This window comes from Cetorhinus maximus, chromosome 2 (assembly GCF_964194155.1).
Source record: "Cetorhinus maximus chromosome 2, sCetMax3.hap1.1, whole genome shotgun sequence".
NCBI classification, from domain to species: Eukaryota; Metazoa; Chordata; class Chondrichthyes; order Lamniformes; family Cetorhinidae; genus Cetorhinus; species Cetorhinus maximus.
The window spans coordinates 77,181,676-77,197,939 of record NC_135880.1 but is presented as its reverse complement, the minus strand read 5'-3'; positions in this window follow the sequence as shown (position 1 = coordinate 77,197,939).

Genomic DNA, 16,264 nt, shown 5'->3' with positions numbered 1-16,264 from the left:
ATCTGCCACTTCTCCAGCCTGTTGATTTCTTCTTGAAGTTTATTACTATCCTCAACACAGTTCACAATACTTCCAAGTTTTATGTCATCAGCAAATTTTGAACTTGTACCCTTTACACCCAAGTATATATCAAGAAAAATGGGTCTTAACACTGACCCCTGGTAACCCCACTATATACCTTCCTCCAGTCCGAAATTACCATTTACTACTACCCTTTGTTTCATGTCACTCAGCCAATTTTTTATTCATGCTGATACTGTCCCTTTTATTACATGAGCCTTTTGGAAGTTCACCATACCAATCATAGTACCCTCATCAATCCTGTTGCCTTATCAAAAACTCAAGCATTTAGTTAAACACGATTTGCCTTTAACAAATCTGTGCTGGGTTTCATGGCTTTCCTTAATTAATCCATTTTGTCCAACTGTCAATTTTCTTCCAAATTATCATTTCTAAAAGCTTTGTATTACCAAGGTCAAACTGACTGGCTGGTAGTTGATTGGCTTATCCTTACTTTTTTGAACAAGTGTGTATTATAACATTTGCAATTTGTCTGTCCTCTCGCACAACCCCTGGGGCATTGGAAAATTATGGCCACAAGAACTAGCAGCAGGAGTAGGCCATTCGGCCCATCGAGCATGCTCAACCAATAAGATCATGGCTGATCTGATTATGGCCTCAACTCCACTTTCCTGTCCGCCTTGAATATATTTAATGGCTCAGCCTCCATTGCTCTCTGGGGAAGAGAATTCCACTTTGTAGCGGTTTGATACAACTGAGCTGTGCCATTTAAGAGCCAACCACATTGCTGTGGATCTGGAATCACAGACCAGGTAAGATCAGCAGATTTCCTTCCCTAAAGGGCCTTAATAAACTAGATGGGTTTTTAAAACAACAGTTTCATGGTCACCATTATTGAGACTAACATTCAATTCTAGATTTATTAATTGAATTTAAATTCCACCAGCTGCCATGGTGGGATTTGAACCCATGTCCTCAGAGTATTAGCCTAGGCCTCTAGATTACTAAAACAAAAATAAAAATACCTGGAAAAACTCAGCAGGTCTGGCAGCATCTGCGGAGAGGAACACAGTTAACGTTTCGAGTCCGTATGACTCTTCAACAGAACTAAGTAAAAATGGAAGGGAGGTGAAATATAACCTCCCCTTAAACCAGCTTATATTTCACCTCTCTTCTATTTTTACACCCCTCCTTTTAGCACCCTTTTACTATTTATATGCCTATAACATACTTTGAATTTCCTTTTACGTTAGCTGCTAGTCTCTTCTCATATTTTCCCTTTGCTTACTCTCATTTGCTTTTCACTTCCCCTCGGAACCTTCTTTGTTCAGCCTGATTTTCAATTGTATTATCTACCTGACATGTGTCACATGCATCCCTTTTCTGTTTCATTTTATTATCCATCTCTTTTGTCATCCAGGGAGCTCTGGATTTGTTCCCCCTACTTTTCCCCTTCCTGGGAATGTACCTTGACCATACCCGAACTGTCTCCTTTTGAAAGACACCCGATTGAACAATTATAGTTTTGCCTGCCAATCTTTGATTCCAATTTACCTGGACCAAATCCCCTTTCACCCCACTGAAATTGGCCCTCCCCCAAATAATTACATTTACTCTGTATTTCTCCTTGTACTTTTCCATAGCTATCATAAAGCTTATGATACAATGTTCCCCGAGTGACACCATTTGATCCACCTCATCCGCAGAACCAGATCCAGCAATGCCTCTTTCCTCATTGGACTGGAAACATACTGGTGTAGCAAATTCTCCTGAATACACTCTAGAATCTCTTGCCCTTGTCTTCCCTTTATACTATGACTATCCTACTCTATATTAGGATAAGTAAAATCCCTCATTATAATTACTCAGTAATTCTTGCACCTCTCTGTAATTTCCTTGCCATTTCTTTCCTCTATATTTTTCCCATTAGTTGGTGCAGTCTAGAATACACCCAGAAATGTAATGGCTCTATCCAAATAGATCCTGTCCTTGACCCCTAAGGCATCATCTCTCCAGCACTGTAATGTTCTCCTTAATCAATAATGCCACCCCTCCTCCTTTCTTTCCTGCCCTACCTCACCACCCTCTGAGTGAAGAAGTTTCTCCTCATCTCAGTCGTAAATGGCCTACCCCGTATCCTGAGACTGTGACCCCTTGTTCTAGACCCCCTAGGCAGACAAAACATCATGCCTGCATCCAGTCTGTCCAGCCCTGTCAGAATTTTATACGTTTAAATGAGATCCCTCTCATTCTTCTAAACACCAATGAATACACACCTAGTCGGCCCAATCTAAGACCGCAGGCTAAGAATCCACAGGCAGGAAGGGAATGGGTGACCACCAGGCAAAGTAAGAGGACTAGGCAGGCAGTGCAGGAATCTCCTGTGGCTATTCCCCTGCAAAACAGATATACCACTTTGGATACTGTTGGGGGAATGGCCTCTCAGGAGAAAGCAGCAACAGCTAAATTCGTTGCACCACAGTTGGCTCTGCTACACAGGGGAGGAAAAAGTGTGGGAATGCAATAGTTATAAGGGATTCAATTGTAAGGGGAATAGATAGGCGTTTCTGTGGCTGCAAACGAGACTCGAGGATGGTATGTTGCCTCCCTGGTGCTAGGGTCAAGGATGTCTCAGAGCGGCTAAAGGACATTCTGAAGGGGGAGGGTGAACAGCCAGTGGTCGTGGTACACATTGGTACAAACGACATAGGTTAAAAAAAGGGATGAGGTCCTAAAAGCAGAATATAGGGAGTTAGGGAGTAAGTTGAAAAGTAGGACCTCAAAGGTAATGATCTCAGGATTACTACCAGTGCCATGTGCCAGTCAGAGTAGAAATAGCAGGATATATCGGATGAAAACGTGGCTGAAGAGATGGTGTGAAGGGGAGGGTTTCAGATTCCTGCGGCATTGGGATCGGTTCTGGGGGAGGTGGGACCAGTACAAACTGGACGGGTTACATCTGGGCAGGACCGGGACTGATGTCCTAGGGATACATTTGCTAGAGTGGTTGGGGAGGGTTTAAACTAAAATGGCAGGGGGATGGGAACCTATGCAAGGAGTCAGAGGAGGGGGAATCAAAGACAAGAACAAAAGACAGAAAGGGGAATAAGAAAAGTGATAGTCAGAGAAATCAAGGGCAAGAATCAAACAGGCCTCAGTAAAAAATAGTGGGTACGGGACAAGTAATGTTAAAAAGACAAGCCTTAAGGCTTTGTGCCTTAACGCGCAGAGCATTTGCAATAAAGTGGATGAGTTAACCACGCAAATAGATGTAAACAGGTATGATATAGTTAGGATTACGGAGACATGGCTGCAGGGTGACCAGGGATGGGAACTGAACATCCAGGGGTATTCGGTATTTTGGAAGGACAGACAAAAAGGAAAAGGCGGTGGAGTTGCATTGGTGGTTAAAGAGGAAATTAACGCAATAGTGAGGAAAGATATTAGCTCCGACGATGTGGAATCTGTATGCGTAGATCTGAGAAACACTAAGGGGCAAAAAACGTTAGTGGGGATTGTATATAGACCCCCAAACTGTAGTGGTGATGTTGGGAATGGCATTAAACAGGAAATTAGAGACGCATGTAATAAAGTAATTATGGGTGACTTTAATATGCATATAGATTGGGTAAATCAAATTAGTAACAATACCATAGAGGAGGAATTCCTGGAGTGTATACGGGATGGTTTTCTGGACCAATACATTGAGGAACCAACGAGAGAACAGGTCATCCTCGAATGGGTATTGTGTAATGAGAAATGAATAATTGGCAATCTAATTGTGCAAGGCCCCTTGGGGATGAGCGACCATAATATGAAAGAATTCATCATCAAGATGGAGAGTGACATATTTGATTCTGAGACTTGGGTCCTGAATCTTAATAAAGGAACTATGATGGTATGAGGCGCGAGTTGGCTATGATGGATTGGGAAACGTCACTTAAAAGGATGACGGTGGATAGGCAAAGGCAAACATTCAAAGAGCGCATGGGTGAACTGCAGCAATTGTTTATTCCTGTTTGGTGCAGAAGTAAAACAGGAAAGGTGGCCAAACCATGGCTTACAAGGGAAATTAGAGATAGTATTAGATGCAAGGAAGAGGCATACAAATTGGCCAGAAAAAACAACAGACCTCAGGATTAGGAGCAGTTTAGAATTCAGCAAAGGGGGACCAAGTGATTAATTAAGAAGGGGAAAATAGAGTACGAGAGTAAGCTTGCAGGGAACATAAAAACTGACTGTAAAAGTTTCTATAGGTATGTGAGGAGAAAAAGATTGGTGAAGACAAATGTAGGTCCCTTACAGTCTGAAACAGGGGAATTTATAATGGGGAACAAAGAAATGGCTGACCAACTAAATACATACTTTGATTCTGTCTTCACAAAGGCGGACACAAATAACATACCAGAAATGTTGGGGAACATAGGGTTTAGTGAGAGGGAGGAACTGAAAGAAATCAGTATTAGTAGGGAAATGGTGTTGGGGAAATTGATGGGATTGAAGGCCGATAAATCCCCGGGGTCTGATAATCTACATCCCAGAGTACTTAAGGAAGTGGCCCTAGAAATAGTGGATGGTCATCTTCCGAGATTCTATAGACTCTGGAACAGTTCCTACAGATTGGTGGGTACCTAATGTTACCCCACTATTTAAAAAGGGAGATAGAGAGAAAACAGGGAATTATAGACCAGTCAGCCTGATGTTGGTAGTGGGGAAAATTCTAGAGTCCATTATAAAAGATTTAATAGCTGAGCACGTGGATAACAGTGGCAGAATTGGACTGAGTCAGCGTGGATTTATGAAAGGGAAATTATGCTTGACAAATCTACTGGAATTTTTTGTGGATGTAACTAGTAGAGTTGATGAGGGGGAGCGAGTGGATGTGGTTTATTTGGACTTTCAGAAGGCTTTCGACAAAGTCCCACATAAGAGATTGACGTGTAAAATTAAAGCGCATGGGATTGGGGTAGTGTATTGAGATGGATAGAAAACTGGTTGGCAGACAGGAAACAAAGAGTAGGAATAAACGGGTCATTTTCCGAATGGCAGGCAGTGACTAGTAGGGTACCGCAGGGATCGGTGCTAGGATCCCAGTTATTCACAATATATATTAATGATTTAGATGAGGGAATTAAATGTAATATCTCCAAATTTGCAGATGACACAAAGCTGGGTGGGAGGGTGAGCTGTGAGGAGGATGCAGAGATGCTTCAGTGTGATTTGGACAAGCTGAGTGAGTGGGCAAATGCATGGCAGATGTAGTATAATGTGGATAAATGTGAGGTTATCCATTTTGGTAGCAAAAACAGGAAGGCAGATTATTATCTGAATGGCTATAAATTGAGAGAGGGGAATGTGCAATGAGACCTGGGTGTCCTTGTACACCAGTCGCTGAAAGTAAGCATGCAGGTGCAGCAGACGGTAAAGGTGGCAAATGGTATGTTGGCTTTCATAGCCAGAGGATTCAAGTACAGGAACAGGGATGTCTTGCTGCAATTGTACAGGGCCTTGGTGAGACCACATCTGGAATAGTGTGCAGTTTTTGTCTCCTTATCTAAGGAAGGATGTACTTGCTATAGAGGGAGTGCAGCGAAGGTTTACCCGACTGATTCCTGGGATGGCGGGACTGACATATGAAGAGAGATTGAGTCGATTAGGATTATATGCGCTGGAGTTCAGAAGAATGAGGGGGAATCTCATAGAAACCTATAAAATTGCAGGAAGGATGTTCCCGATGGTGGGGGAGTCCAGAACCAGGGGTCACAGTCTGAGGATATGGGGTAGACCATTTAGGACTGAGATGAGGAGAAATTTCTTCACCCAGAGAGTGGTGAGCTTGTGGAATTCGATACCACAGAAAGTAGTTGAGACCAAAACATTGTATGCTTTCAAGAAGAAATTAGATATCGCTCTTGGGGCGAAAGGGATCAAAGGGTATGGGGGAGAAAGCGGGAGCAGGCTATTGAGTTGGATGATCAGCCATGATCACAATGAACGGCGGAGCAGGCTTGAAGGGCCGAATGGCCTACTCCTGCTCCTAGTTTCTATCTCTCTCATACGACAATCCTGCCACCCCAAGAATCAATGTGGTGAATCTTCGCTGCACTCCCTCTATAGAAAGTATATCCTTTCTTAGGTAAGGAGACCAAAACTGCACACAATATTCCAGGTGTGGTCTCACCAAGGCCCTGTACAGCTGCAATAATACATCCTTGCTCATGTACTCAAGTCCTCTTGCAATGAAAGCCAACATACCATTTGCCTTCCTAACTGCTTGCTGCACCTGCATGCTTGCTTTTTGTGATTGGTGTACAAGGACACCCAGGTCCCTTTGTACATCAACATTTTCCAATCTATCACAATTTAAATAATACTCTGACATTCTGTATTTCCTACTGAAGTGGATAACTTCACATTTATCCACGTTATACGGCATTCTGCCATGTATTTTCCCACTCACTCAGCCTGTCTAAATTGCCTTGAAGCCTCTTAACACCTTCCTCACCACTCTCATTCTCACCAAGTTTTGTGTCATCAGCAAATTTGGAAATATCACATTTGGTTCCCTCATCCAAATTATTGACGTAGATTGTGAATAGCTGGGGCCCAAGCACTGATCCCTGCGGTACCCCACTAGTCACCACCTGCCATTCTGAAAAAGTCCCATTTATTCCTACTCTCTGTTTCCTGTCTGCTAACTAATTCTCAATCCATGCCATTGAGAACCAATGGATATGGTTCTCCCTTACCTATTCTGTTAGTTATGTTCTCAAAAAACTCCAGTAGGTTTGTCAAACGTGATTTCCCTTTCATAAATCTATGCTGACTTTGTCTAATTCCGTTGATATTTTCTAACTGTCCTGTTATCACATCCTTTACAATAGACTCTAGCATTTTCCCTAGTACTAATATTAGGCTAACCAGTCTGTAATTCACTGTTTTCTTCCTCCCTCCTTTTTTAAATAGTGGGGTTACATTTGCCACTCTCCAATCTGCCAGGACTGATCCAGAATCTGCAGAATGTTGGAAGATGACAATCAATCCATCCACTATTTCCATGGCCACCTTCTTTAGTACCCTGGAATGTAGATTATCGGACCGTGGGGATTTATCGGTTTTCAGTCCCATTAATTTCTCCAGCACTATTGTTTTAGTAATAGTGATTTCCTTCAATTCCTCCTTCTCACTAGACCCTTGGTTCCCTAGTATTTCTGGGAAGTTATTTGTGACTTCCTCTGTGAAGACAAAACTAAAGTAGTTGTTTAATTGCTCTGCCATTTCCTTGTCCCCTATTATAAATTCTCCTGTTTTGAACTGTAAGGGACCTACATTTGTCTTCACTAATCTTTTTCTTTTTATATACTTTTCGAAGCTTTTTACACACTTATATCCTGGAGGATGTGCTTGAATCGGTGCTATAAATTCATGTTGAGTAAAGTGGTATTTACCGGCCAGTTGTTGGTTGTGCATAAGCCGATCTCTATCAAGGTACTTGGCAAGCCTACTGCTACCTTCATTAGGTAAATGCATCTGGTAGTTAGCCATTGTTCCATAATAGGGATCTTCAAGCAGTTGCAGACCTCTTTCCAGGGTGATAGTGTTGTTATTTCTGTACTCCTGTTGTTTTTTTTTTCTACAAATAAATAAAGGGCAGGCTGTGTAATGTGGTTGTTTGGGATACCCTGATCTTCATGTACAAACATGGGATGTGGGGACACAGCAGATTCTAATCTATGATTTCTTAAAATTGGGCTTTTCAATGATAGTGCCTTGTATTTGGAAGCCCATGTTTGGAGAGCTGAAGTTCGTTTGAGACATATTTGCAGCTTTTGGTCTGTCTGTAGGAATTTGGTAATGTAGCTGGTCAGTCCTAGAATTACTGGGCTGAGACCCTGATTGTAATAGGTAGAGGAAATGGGCAAGTGTAATCATTCATTGTATTTTCCTTTATTCATTTATGGGATGTGGGCATCACTGGCTAGGCCAGCATTTATTGCCCATCCCTATTTGCCCATGAGAAGGTGGTGGTGAGCATCCTTCTTGAACCGCTGCAGTCCATGTCATGTGGGTACATCCACAGTGCTGTAAGGGAGGGAGTTCCAGGATTTTGACCCAGCGACAGTGAAGGAAGAGTGATATATTTCCAAGTCAGGATGGTGAGTGTTTGCTATTTGCTCACCCCAAGTGCAATAAGGGTAGTTGTTCCTTCCATCAATGTCTACTGGCCTGGTTGGGATGGTGAGACAGAGCTTCTTTTGTATAGTTTAGTAATTTGGGGAGATACAATTATCTATAGGAAATTCAGATCATTAGCACTAAACCTGCCAAACCATTTTATTACGTATTAAAATGATGAGTGGCTGCAACATTCCAAAAGCACTGAGCACAGAGGTGGTGTAGTGCTGGTAATGTTGCATGACTTAGGTAATGATACCCAGAGTGTGGCAGGAAGGGACAGAGTGCACAAACATTAAAAAAAAGCAGCAAATAGGGCCAAAGGTGGAAAAAATGGTCAAAAGGCAAAATTAATGGCTCTTTATTTAAATACACGTAGTACTCGGAACAAAATAAATGAATTAATGGCACAAATAAAGCTTAATGGGTATGATCTTTACTTCTTAGTACGGGATGGAATAAGTATGATAGCAAGAAATGACCTTGGATCAGAAAATGTAGAATTCATATGGGCGGAGGTAAGAAATAACAAGGGGAATAAGTCATTGATGGGGGTAGTCCATTGGCCCCCTAACAGTAGGTATACATAAGAACATAAGAAATAGGAACAAGAGTAGACCATTCGGCCCCTCGAGCCTGCTCTGCCATTCGATAAGATCATGGCTGATCTTCTTGTGTACTGTAGGACAGAGAACAAATCAGGAGATAATGAAGGTATGTAAAAAAGGCAGTACATTAATCATGGGTGTCTTTAATCTTCATGTAGATTGAGAAAATCAAATTGGCAGAGGTAGCCACGATCAAGAATTCATAGAGTGTATTCAGGACAGTTTCCTAGAACAATATGTTGTGGATCCAACCAGAGATCCGGTTACTTTGGATCTGGTAATGAGGCAGGTTTAATAAATGATCTCAGAGTAAAAGATCCTCTAGGAAACAGTGACATTAACATGGTAGAAAATAGCATTCAGTTTGAGAGTGAGAAACTTGGGTCGGAAACAACTGTGTTAAATTTAAATAAGGGTAATTACAAAAGAATGAGGGCAGAGTTGGCTGGAGTGGACTGGGAGAGGAGTTTAGCACAAAAGATGGCTGATGAACAATGGCAGACGTTTAAGAAAATAGTTCATGACTCACAACAAAGATATATCCCAGTGAGAAAGAAAGATTCTAAGAAGGGGTAAACCAACCATGTTTAACCAAGGAAGTTAAGGATAGTATCAAATTAAAAGAAAAAACATACAATGTGGCAAAGGTTAGTGGTAACCCAGAGGATTGGGAAAGTTTTAAAAACCAACAAAAGATGACCAAAAAAATGATAAAGAGGGAGAAAATAAACTTTGAGAGTAAACTAGCATGTAATATAAAAACAGACAGTAAGAGCTTCTTTAAATATATAAAAAGGAAGAGAGGGGCCAAAGTGAACATAGGTCCTTTAGAGAATGAGGCTGGGGAAATAATACTGGGGAATCAGGAAATGGCAGAGGAGCTGAATAAATACTTTGCATCAGTTTTGACAGTAGAAGACACTAATAGCATTCCAAAAATACTAAATAATCAAGGGGCAAAAAGGGTGGAGGAAGTAAATATAACAACTATCACTAGAGAAAAAGTACTAGGGAAACTATTGGGGATTAAGGCCGATAAGTTCCCGGACCTGATGGGTTGCATTCTAGGATATTAAAGAAAGTAGCTACAGAGATAGTGGATGCACTGGTAGTAATCTTCCAAGAATCTTTAGATTCTGGAAAAGTCCCAGAAGATTGGAAAACTGCCAATGTCATGCCCTTATTCAAAAAGGGAGACAAAAAACAGGTAACCATAGGCCAGTTAGCTTAACATCTGTCATTGGGAAAACGTTAGAGTCTATTATAATGGACGTAATAGCATAGCATTTAGAAATGCATAATATAATCAAGCAGAATCAGCATGGCTTCATAAAGGGGAAATCATACTTGACAAATTTATAAGAATTCTTTGAGGAGGTAACAAGCGGGATGGATAAAGGGGAAGTAGTAGATGTAATATATTTGGATTTTTTGAAAGGTGTTCGATAAGGTACCACATTTGAAGCTACTTAATAAGAGCCCATGGTGTTGGGGGTAGTATATTAGCATGGATATAGAATTGGCTAACTAATAGAAGACAGAGAGCTGGGATAAGGGGGGCATTTTCGGGATGGCAACCTGTAACTAGTGGAGTGCCACAGGGATCAGTGCTGGGGCCACAATTATTTACAATATATATTAATGACTTAGATGAGGGAAGTGAATGTACTATCGCCAAGTTTGTGGATGACACAAAAATAGGTGGGAAGGCAAATGGTGAGGATGACACAAAGAGTATACAGAGGGATATAGACAGGTTAAGTGAGTGGGCAAAAACTTGGCAGTTGGAATATAATGTAGGAAAATGTGAGGTTATGCATTTTGGCAGGAAGAATAGAGGAGCTGAATATTATTTAAACAGAGAAAGACTGCAGAAAGCTACAGCACAGAGGGATTTGGGGGTCCTCGTGCTTGAATCACAAAAAGTTAGCACACAAGTTCAGCAGGTAATAGGGAAGGCAAATGGAATGTTGGCCTTTATTTCAAAGGGAATAGAGTATAAAAATAGTGAAGTCTTGCTAAAACCATACAAGGCATAAGTTAGATTACACCTAGACTACTGTGAACTGTTTTGGTCCCCTTACCTAAGGAAAGATATATTGGTATTGGAGGCAGTCCAGAGAAGGTTCAGTAGGTTTATCCCGGGTATGGAGGGATTCTCTTATGGGGAGAAGTTGAGTAGTTTGGGCCTGTACTCAATAGAGTTTAGAAGAATGAGAGATGGCCTTATTGAAACATACAAGCTTCTTCGGGGGCTTGACAGGGTAGATGCTGAGAGGTTGTTTCCTCTTGTGAGGGAGTCTAGGACCAGAGGGCATAATCTCAGAGTAAGGGGTCGTCCATTTAAAACAGAGATGAGGAGGAATTTCTTCTCTCAGAGGATAGTGAATCTGTGGAATTCTTTACCACAGAGGGCTGTAGAGACTGGGTTGTTAAGTATATTCAAAGCTGAGATAGACAAATTTTTAATCAGTAAAGGAATCAAGGGTTATGGGGAAAAGGCAGGAAAGCAGAGTTGAAGATTATCAGATCAGCCATGATCCCATTGAATGGCGGTGCGGACTCAATGAGACAAATGGCCTACTTCTTCTCCTACGTCTTATGGCAACTCATACTTTAAACTACAGAATGGAATACCCCCCTCTTTATTCTTAACCCAACCAACAAATCACACTTCACAGGCGTACTTTACACTGTCCTTTACGTAGACATTCAATTTTCTCAGAATCAATCCAAAGTGATTCTTAGCTCCTGAGGATTTATTATTGTTTTCTTTTTTCAGCTGATAATTTGCCATCTTCAGATTGTCATTCACAGTGAGGTTTTCTTTTCCTGGAGATTGTCCCTCTAGCCCAAGCTAGGTGACTCTTTAGGTGACTATTCCAGCCTCATTTTAACTCCCTACAAATTTGATCTTTTCAACCTGAGCCCAAGCTCCCATCCACATTCTTGCTTGGTAAATCATAGAAACATTTTGGTTTCTAGCTGCTCCCTCTCTCCTGGATCCAGGCAGACTCAAAAAACTGTTTGTGATATTCAGTGATACTTTCGGAAAGCCTGTAATCTGGGCCCGCATTTTCCTCCCGAAGCTGGTGGCTCTAGTTGGGAAAGTTCCTGTCTTGCTGCATCCACTTCAGCAGAAAGGTCCTGTAATAGTGTGATTTTCAATCCGGGCGAAGGGCGGCAGGTGTGGGATAGAGTTGGACCTATCGCTCCCAGAAGCAGATCAGAGGTGGCACAGGGGTAGCTGAGTGCCAAGATGGGCTGATGAAAAGGCACACTCGGTTCTATGGGACTTTGTCCCAGCTGTTTGGTTACATTTTAAGTCCTCTAGCTTGGCTGAGACCCCAGACTCATAAAAGGGTTATTTGACTGTTAGGTTGTTACACATCTAGAGAGAACTATTGACTTTGCTTGATTGACATCTTTGTGTTGTTATAACAAGTTCTTTTTGTGATCATGTTTGTCAATGTCTCAATGTTTATTTACACAAGATTAGAGCGTGTGAAGTGCTCAAAGCTTGTTATTGATATGTTAATTGTCTGTTTGAATGACACTTTTATAGGGTTGTAGGAAGAATAATTTTTTTCAAAGAAATATGATTGTATGTATTTTTCTAAGCAGTTTCACACATGCCATTTTTAGCAAAGGGTTCACTGGTTCTGTGCAGTGTGAACTGGGTGAATGGAAATGGAAGGGCCAGGAGTTGGCATGGAGGGTACAAAGGGGTATTGGGGGTGGGGAACATGAGTTGGCATTGATTTGGCATGGGGCTATAAGGGGCCATGGAGGTGAGGGTGTGGGCGTGAGTTGGAATGGAGGAGGCATGGGTAAGGCCTTTTATACTTACCTTTCCACAGGTTCCCGAATCCAGACCTCCTGAGATCTGTGAACCACGAGTCTTGGAGAAGCCGGCCCAGCTCCATAAAAATTGAAGGGGGCTAGGAGATGTCTACCTCTGCAATGGCACTGGCCAGGTTGGGAATGCAGAGTGTTGGCTTGCTACCTGCACCCTTGTCCTGCACCAACAAACATTGGGGGTGCTGGGAATAGGGGCAGGAATCCTGAATTGGATCACGCCTTACATTTTTAAATGGCTCCAGAATCCTTCAGACACCACAAAAGTTCGGGCCCTAATCTTTACAATGGCTTCCTATGTGACCTTCCCTTTGGCAGTGTGAATCACATGGGCCTTGTAACTAGGTAGAAAAGTTAATTAACTTAGCTTGAGAGCCTAGCTCTCCTTCATCTTAGAACTAAATGGACAGTTTAAAGTATTACTGCTTACAACCAAAGATTCTTAACACTTTTCTGGGACTTTGGAGACTCTCAGTCTCCACTGTTAACACACAATTGTCTCCAAGTGTAAATACCTTGCACCTTCTTACCTGTAGAACAATGTCTAATAACCAAACCACCCAGATGTACTGTCAGGCAGACGTCAGACCAGGTCACAGACCCCTCTTTCATTTTACCTTAAATTTAAAGACACAGTCCTAAAACAGAACAATCTTATAAACTTCATAATCATAACACATTATGTGACAGACCTACAGTACTGACAGTAAATTGCTTCTTGGTGTTCACAATAGTTAGTTTCTTTCCATACTTCAACAAATTGTGCCTAAATGGTATGGAGGTATGGCAGCATAGTGGTAACGTTACTGGACTAGTAACCCAGAGGCATGCTCTGGAGACATGAGTTCAATTCCCACCGTGGCAGCTGGGGGACTTTAAAAATTCAAATTCAATTAATTAATAAGTCTGGAATAAAAAGCCAATCTTAACAATGATGATCATGAATTACTGGATTGTTGTAAAGATACATCTGGTACCTCAATGTCCTTTAGGGAAGGAAATCTGCTGTCCTAGCAATGTGGCTGACTCTTAACTGCTCTCTGAAATGGCCTAGCAAACCATTCATTTGTATCAAACTGCTACAATAAGAATAAAGCCAGATGGACTGGCATCGACCTAGCCACTAGAAACGACAAATGCAAACCCTACAATGTCTATTTTTTTAACATCTGGGAACTTGTGCCGAAAGAGGAGAGCTGTCCCACAGACTAGTCGAGTAACAGCACGACAAAGTCACACTGAGTTAATTGTACCTTCCTGACAATGTCCCAGACTTCTCCATCACCGTGCCTATGTATATCCCATCCCACCGACTGGACAGAGCCACCAGAGGTGGGGTCACAATGGTATGCAGCAAGTTGTGATAAATGGTTGTTTTTCAGACTGGAGGATGGTAGACAGTGGTGTTCCCCAGTGGTGTCGGTGCTAGGATCACTGCTTTTTTTGAAAAAAATCAAAATTTGTCAATAATACGAAACTTGGAGGTGTGGCAAACAATGAGTATAAAACCAATCAACTGCAACAGGACATGGATAGGCTAGCAGAATAGGCTGACAAATGGCAGATAAAATTAAAACAGAGAAGTGTGAGGTAATGCATTTTGGGGAAGGGATAGGAAGAGGCAACATAAAGTTAATACAGTGTACAGAGTGTACAGGGACAGAAGGACCTGGGGCCTACTACTTTTGATAAGGATCTCATGAAATGTACCCAAGAATGAAAGAACACTTTTCCCTCCTCTTCCCATTCATTCACACAAACACAGCATGATTCTGGAGCTTAATTCATGTAAATTCCCTCCAAGTAGCATTTTTTGCTTTTCTTGACCCACTCTTTCTCGAACAAATGTCTTTTCAACAATGCAGTGCAGTTTCTCCTTGAAACCCCTCCCAACTTGGCAACATTTTGAATTTTGACTCTGGAATCCTCTCCTTTCATCTGTATAAGTGTATGTAAGCAAATTCTAGTATAGGTATAGATATTGGAATCTATAACGGAAGTATAATTAAGGAAATATAAGGCTTTAAAATTGGAACTGAGTTATATTTGTACACACTAATCGAATTATCTCCTATCCTTTGACCCATTTAAACTGAAGTCTACACTTGACCATTACAATCTAAGAGCAATGTAATTAAATATTTAATTTAAAGACATTTAAAAACCAAAAACAGGAGTCCAAGTTGACTAAAGGACTGCAGAATTTTCATAACTCTCAACAAAGATATATTCTATTGAGAAAAGAAGACTCTACAAGAAAGATGCACCATCCATGGCTAACTAAGGTAAGGATGGTATCAAGTTGAAAGAAAAGGCAGGCAATTCTGTGAAGATTCGTGGTAGGCTGAAGATTTGGAAAATTTTAGAAACCAGAAAAGGATAACTAAAAAAAGGAAAAATTAGAATCTGAGAGTTAAAAAGCAAGAAATATAAAAACAGACAGTGAGCTCTTCCACAAGTTTATAAAAAGGGAGAGGAAAAACTAAAGCAAACATTGGTCCCTTAGAGGATGAGGCTGAGGATTTAATAATGGGCAACAAGGAAATGGCAGAAACTTTGAACAAGTATTTTGTATCTGTCTTTATGGTAGAAGACACAAAAAGCATCCAAGAATAGTAGAAAATCATGGGACAAAAGGGAGGGAGGAACTCAAAACAATCACTATCACCAAGAGAAAAAGTACTTGGAAAACTAATGAGAATAAAGGCTGACAAGTCCTCTGGACCTGACGGCCTGCATTCTAGAGTCTTAAAATAAGTAACTGCAGAGATAGTGATGTATTTTCCAAAATTCCCTAGATTCTGGAAAGGTCCCAGCAGATTGGAAAACTGCAAATATAACCTCCTTGTTCAAGAAAGGAAGAAAACAGAAAGCAGGAAACCATAGGACAGTTAGCCTAACATCTGTAATTGGGAAAATGCTGGAATACATTATTAAGGAAGTAGTAGCAGGGTATCTATAAAATCATAATACAATCAAGCAGAGTCAACAGAGTTTTATGAAAGGGAAATCGTGTTTGACAGATTTATTAGCATCCTTTGAGGATGTAACAAGCAGGGTGGATAAAGGAGACCAGTAGATCTAGTGTATTTAGATTTCCAAAAGGCATTCGATAAGATGCACATAAAAGGTTACTAGACAAGAGCTAGTTGTGTGGGAGTAATATATTAGTATGCATAGAGGATTGGCTAGTTAACAGGAAACAGAGTCAGGATAAATGGGTCTACTACTGAGGTGCCACATGGATCAGTTCTGGGGCCTCAACTATTTATATTGTATATTAATGATTGAATGAAGGGACAGAGTGTTGTATAGCTAAGTGCTGATAATACAAAGATAGATAAGAAAGCAAGTTGTGAGGACTCAATGGGCCTGATTTTCTCCTTGGAGATGGGAAACAGGAGCCGGGTCTGTTTTGTGTCAGAAAACTGCCTCTGATGGGAAACTGACCGAGTTTGACTCTCCCTGTGCTGAATCCTTAATTGATAGTGGAGACAAGTTTCCTGTCCAATTAAAGCTGGTGGGAGCACAATTGGAGGGGGATTTCAGGAACACAAGGAAGCCACCATTAAGGCTCCTGGTTGTCTTGAGGAAAAGAGTTT